Source organism: Phallusia mammillata, chromosome 4 (genome assembly GCF_965637545.1).
Source record: "Phallusia mammillata chromosome 4, kaPhaMamm4.hap1.1, whole genome shotgun sequence".
NCBI classification, from domain to species: Eukaryota; Metazoa; Chordata; class Ascidiacea; order Phlebobranchia; family Ascidiidae; genus Phallusia; species Phallusia mammillata.
The window spans coordinates 29,980,010-29,986,967 of record NC_137255.1 but is presented as its reverse complement, the minus strand read 5'-3'; positions in this window follow the sequence as shown (position 1 = coordinate 29,986,967).

Genomic DNA, 6,958 nt, shown 5'->3' with positions numbered 1-6,958 from the left:
AAAATATGTCGTCACTTTGTGTGACGTCACCAATGCGGGCAACCACAAGAACTCAAAAGGCCAACAAACTTTCAATACAATGCAAAGTCCGTCAAACTCAGAAAAATACGAAATGTTTGAAATAATATTCAGCTGGCAATTGCAACATGTTGCTGTAGCGTTTGTCATTGGTTTAGTAACGTTTAAAAAATGTTTTGTCAAGTTGTTGCTGCTTTATATCGCCTTAGATAACAATTTATTACTACACATTTGCATTGTACAAAGCAATGGCTGAACATTCACTGACAGACAATTGTGTGTTTGACGTCATAAACAAGGCACTAACCACTACAGGTTGCAGTTTTCAGCCGTTTTGTGGTTGAATCGCCATTACGCTTGTTAAATAGCAAAATTGTTGCTAATATTCTTCAGATTTTACGATATTTCGTACAATACCGCCACGAACTAACCAAAATTTGCACGGTGATCGCCACCGTGCTTTACAAACCCAAGGTGGCGGCGCCAAAAGGCCACCACCTACTTGGCGCCTATAATCGCATCTATAGTTTTAATGATTTTCAGCTTTTTCAACCTCCTAATTATTTTTGCATTGTTACATATGACTACGTAACTGTTACATCCAGCTTTTGTAACAATGCAAAAAGTTAAGCGTACCTGTGCTAGCAGTCATGCCTTTCTGTTACCATTTTGCTGAATAAATACGTTCGTTTACCTATTGTTTTATGTGGTGAGTTTCGGTTAATTTTGTGCAAAAAAAACAGCAACTAACAAAAGCATAATAACAGTCTTAGTATTGATATCTATTTGGTTAGTATTGTCCACAAACTTACATGCTAACAAAATGCTTGGGTCGCAAGAATGTAGAGCTTTCTTAGGGTCGCGCCAAAAAGTATTTGCGGACCCCTGCTATAACACACTGTAACTGGGTAAACGTGTTACGTATTTACTTTGATACCGTTCTTTGACGTCAAAATTTGTGGCCCCACGAGGTTTGAAAGACGGCAGTTGGATATGAGCTGGGGTTGTGTCGCGGCTTCATAACTGTCACTGCTTGTCTTTCATCGCTTTATATTTTACTTTTAAGAGTTTGAATTGGGTGCTGTCAGCCCGTTATTGCAGCAGAACCAAGAAAAGGCGTAAAACATGTTTGTTTCACTACGAGTTTTGCACTTCATGGTAGATCATAAAGTGACAGGTCAAAAATGCTGGAACATGCTATGACGCAGGTACAGACGAATCCAATACTGTTTAGTCGCACAATCTGTTTAGTTGCATAAACACCGTAATCCAAAACGGTAGCTCATTTGATGATAAAATCGCCCGGTTAATCGCACACCTCTTCATTCACAATCTATATAATCAGATAGATTTTGAACAAAATATGTGACTAACTGGAAAGTGGATTTCTATGTAAATGATTTCTCAAAACACAGTAAACGTAACTCATCGGCCATAGTTTGAAAGTGTGACTTGCTAAGCGGGAGAAGAGACAGGCCTCTTTATCTTTTCCTCTTTTTTCCATTTTCGTAACACACATTTTTGCTTTTAAAATTTATCAAAGAAAACTGTCGTGGGCAATAAGTCCGAACATCTGAATTAGGACAAAAACAACTATAAAAAAAACAAAGACTAAACGGTTTGTGCCTTGTTGTAGAATGTGTGTGTACATTGCTAAATCACGACTTTGCGCTGTTTTGTGAGAGTTGATCTGGTTCTGAGAAAATAATTTTGTTTACGTCATGCTACAGTAAACGGAGAAGAAGCATTTCTGTCGATGTGAATGGGCGTCATCTCTGTCGACGTAAACGGTGATAATAAGAACCTGTGATACGGGCACCATTGCGTAAAGGTTATGCACCCCTGCTGTGGCGTTTAAACTGAAGACTTTCTATCTGTATGTGACACTTTTTGTCATTAGTTAATTGTGTTGTGTGGAGTGACGTGTATTGGGAAAAAATTGTCCAACCCCATCATGGAGTGAAGCAAAATTTCAGTAAAATGTGATTTTATGAGGCAGAAAACGAACAGAAAGACGCACAGGTTAAACTTATAGATCAGCACAAACTTTCATGTTTTATTTTGAAGAAGTTTGAACCCGGGATGCGCCTTGTGCGGAAGTTTAGCGGAAGATGAAAACATATCGTTGACATCCTACATGACGTAATTGCAGGATTTCATTATCACCTACGTGTCCTGTTGCGTTAGATATCACCCAATATTACATAGAAAACTAGTTGTTAGCCTACAATGCAAACAGAACTTGTGAAGCACTGTGTCGTCTGCATATTATTACTAGTTTTAACTAAAACTATGCACCGAATATTCGGTTTGCCGAACTAATTCAACCGAAACGGATAATTTTACAAAGATCCGGTTTTGGCTGAATAATACGTTGCGTTTCAGCCCAAACCGAATATTTTACAATCACAATTTTTAAGCGTAAAACGTGTCATTTGTGCCAAATAACCACACAATCTTCTAAAATACTATCAACTACTTACTAATAAAACCTATCATTACGCCCACTCATACAAAACGTCAGTTATGTTATCAGCAGACTGGAAACTATTCTTATGCAGCAACACCATGCTTGCCAGCTGATAGTAAAGCTCTATGTTACAAAAGAAAAAGGAAGAATCTCTGTCGGTGTAAACAAACGTCGTAGTAACGTCATTTCAGCTATGGAAGTGGAAATTAGAACTTCTGTTAAAAACGTGTATTGCATTCAGCTAAGCGCACAATCCAGTTAATCGCATAATAAAGCTTGGCATATTGATTCCACCATTAACTGGATATTATGTGCAGCATATATCATAGTGATCATGAATTCAGGATAAAAGTACTGCTTATATTTTTAGTAATGTAAGAAAGGGATTGAATTGTTTTGACTACAATTAAAGTTAGGATAGGTGGGAGCTAAAGAAAAACTTGTGTCAGTTTAGGCTATGCTCAAATAGTTCCAAAGTGTTTGAGTTTAACTTGAGGGTTGCGGACTTGGTCAATTTTATTTGAAATCTGCGCGAGGGCCAGCCATCCTTGATTCCCGGCCAAACCAAAATGGCGACCCTGACCTCGAGCCTTCGTTGGGTCATTCGGCATGCTAGGCCGGGTAGAAATAATTTATTAGCCGGCAAATATAAATCGGATTCATTAGAGCTGAGACATGGAGTTGCAAGGTGATACATAACCGTTTTTGTGAAACATAACCACATAACTTAATATATTTAATCAAGTTTTGGAACAATCATGTTACGATTATTTTCCATTAAAACGTTCTATACTATTAATAGTGCATGTATTATGCGAAATATTTTTTTGAGTCTTATGATTATTAATAGGGATGTACCGAATATTCGGTTTGCCGAATTTATTCGGCCAAATCGGTCATTTTTGCAAAGATTCGGTAAACCAAATCTTTTACGAGCACAAATTTAAAGCGTTAAACTTGTCTTTTCTGCTTATTAAGGGTACCAGCTAGGTATATTAGGGTCTTAGATTAAGGGTCTTAGAAAGCTAGGTATATTCATTATACCAGGGCTCGGCAACCTTTTTTGCTCTCCTCTGGATTCATATGCGTAGGAGTCATATTTCATAGCGACCATGGAGTCAGGATAAAAATTTTACGTTTTTATTCTGGCACCGTCCTATGACATCATTAATGCATTTCTATGCTGTGTCGCTGTAGCGCAGTAGTTTCCAAACTGTGCGTCGCAACGCTCTGGTGCGTCGTTTTAACTTTCCAAGGGGGTCGCCGAAAAGTTCCGTTTCGTGGATTTTTGTTGTTGTATCAATAAACGCAATTTTAATAAAAAGTTTTCCCATTAACTTTTATTTGCTGGTGCGTCGCAAGTCCAGAAAACTTTTCGAGAAGCTTCGCAGCAAAAAAGTTTGAGAACCACTGCTGTAGCGAATTGCCGAAGAGACATGGGCCAAGGGGCTTAAGTCGAAAGTTGGTATTGTCGGGACTGTTGTATATGTACCGCTTGCTATTTATCGTTTTTAGACTTTATCATTTTAATACAGTTCGATTTGAGTACTGACAGCCCCTTATTGCTACAGAACCTAAAAAGGCCGTTATAGAAATTGGCGAGCACGACAGGACTGCTGTTGTCAGAAGAATAAATCTCAATTCGTATCGTCCAAAATATTACACAAGTTTGACATTCTAGAAAACTGAAAATGAAAACTGTGGCTTATGAGGAGTTCAAGAAACGAGCCACCGCCGTAGTTGCATGCAATTAAACGAAGAGAAGGGTAAGGCTCCGACTGGCGAGACGCACTCAAACAGTAGATGAAACCAACCGAGGTTTCGTATTAGCTCTTGTAACGCTTGGATACCAAGACAACAAACTAAGAAATACCATCCTGTACACTTCTCTGCCTCTTATGCTAACCGGACAAACGCCTCGCAGAGACTTTACCGCGCTAAAATTGCTCGAAGGAAGAACCAAGCTTCAGAGATGCGCCGGGTTGAGCAATTAACTCGAACGAGTTTGTTGTTAACAGTGACGCAGTGTTGATGATGCCCGGCTTAAACCTGAAGTTAACCTGGTCGCTGAAGAATTGAAACGCTTGGCTGAGGAAAATAAACAATTGCGGCTGGAACTAAACGATTTGAGAAATGAGAGCAAACGTTTTTCCTCTCGTCTGTGCTTTCATGGCAATGGCGATAGACATTTTGCAAGAAAATGCAGGCAAGGGAGACAAGGTTGTCCTATCAGGAGTCTGGGGTAAAGAACCAGGACACAAAAACTCGTTTGACACCAACGAGAGCATGCTGTACAAGTATGCCAAAATGATATTTCTTTGTTTACACTAATTGGCACTACGCCCACTGTCAGTGTGGTGTCAAGTGTAAGAAACTTACATATATCAAGATGGAGTCTTGCCGAATAATTCAAGAGCTAATATATGTTTGATTTAGCGTCGCTTGTATCAAAACCACTGCATCTGTTTATATGTTGTCGGATGTCGTCGAGGAGTGACCTTCATCAAACGGCCACGTCGTCAGATACAACAGTCAAGATTTTTTTTTGCTCGCTTGAATTAATATGCAGCCAAAGAGCCGTGTATTTTTTGAGAGCTACTTAACACACGTAGTGATACATGCTGTTGCGTAACCGTTGCCGTTGTGTTATCACGGAGTATCAATGGGGCCGTATGTTATCTTTGTTACAAATTATATACCTATTCTATAATACAGGGGTCCGCAAATAGTGGGTTGCGACCCAACTTCGCAAGACCTTCCAGTCTGGATCGCAAAGTATTTTTAAGTTTCCAAGAATATAAGCATCGCATCCATAGGCGCTGAGTTTTGCAAAAAAATGCAATATGGCGGACCTAAAATATGACGTCACTTTGTGTGACGTCACCAATGCGGGCAACCACAAGAACTCAAAAGCCCAACAAACTTTCAATAGAATGCAACGTTCGTCAAAATCAGAAAAATACGAAATATTTGAATTAATATTCAGCTGGCAATTGCAACATGTTGTTGTAGCGTTTATCATTGGTTTAGTAACGTTTAAAAAATGATTCGTCAAGTTGTTGCTGTTTTATATCGCCTTAGATAACAATTTATTACTACACATTTGAATTGTACAAAGCAATGGCCGAACATTCACTGACAGACAATTGTGTGTTTGACGTCATTAACAAGGCACTATAACCACTACAGGTTGCAGTTTTAAGCCACGTTTTGTGGTTGAATCGCCATTACGCTTGTTAAAAGGCAAAATTGTTGCTAATATTCTTCAGATTTTACGATATTTCGTACGATACCGCCACAAACTAACCAAAATTTCCACGGTGGCCACCACCGTGCTTTACAAACCCCAGGTGGCGGCGCCACCCTACCACCGCCTACTTGGCGCCTATGATCGCATCTATAGTTTTAATGATTTTCAGCTTTTTCAACCTCCTAATTATTATTGCATTATTACATATCACTACGAAACTGTTACATCCAGCCTTTGTAACAATCCAACCTTTGTAGCGTTGCATCCAGCCTTTGTAGCGAACATTCGGTTTGCCCAACTAATTCAGCTGAAACGAATAATTTTACAAATATCCGGTTTTAGCTGAATAATATGTTGCGTTTTAGCCCAAACCGAATATTTTACAATCACAATTTTAAAGCGTAAAACGAGTCATTTGTGCCAAATAACCACACAATCTTCTAAAATGCTATCAACTACTTACTAATAAAACCTATCATTACGCCCACTCATACAAAACGTCAGTTTATTATCAGCAGACTGGCAACTATTCCTATGCAGCAACATCATGCTTGCCTGCTGATAGTAATGCTCTATGTTACAAAAGAATAAGGAAGCATCTCTGTTGGTGTAAACAAACGTCGTAGTAACGTCATTTCAGCTATGAAGGTGGAAATTAGAACTTCTGTTAACAACGTGTATTGCATTCAGCTAAGCGCACAATCCAGTTAATAGCATAATAAAGCTTGGCATATTAATTACACCTATAACTGGATATTATGCGCAGCATATATCATAGTGATCATGAATTCAGGACAAAAGTACTGCTTATATTTTTAGTAATGTAAGAAAGGGATTGAATTGTTTTGTACTGCGTTAACAATCTAGCATCATGCCCAATAGCCACCATATTGTATAGTTTTTTCCTCAAGCAAAGCACGTGCTTCAGGCTAAAAAATAGCTTCGTGTCGTCATAGATTGTACACCGCTCCCGCGCGTTATGCGCCAAAGTCCACCCTGACCAATCATTACCCCTGGACCGACCACATCGGTTGAAATTCCCAACACACACCAGTATATACCGCGATTTTAGTAATACAAGTCAATTTAATGTTAAAGTTTGGATAGGTGGGAGCTAAAGAAAAGGCTAACCTGCGTCAGTTTAGGCTATGCTAAAATAATTCCAAAGTGTTTGAGTTTAACTTGAGGGTCGCGGACTTGGTCAATTTTATTTGAAATCA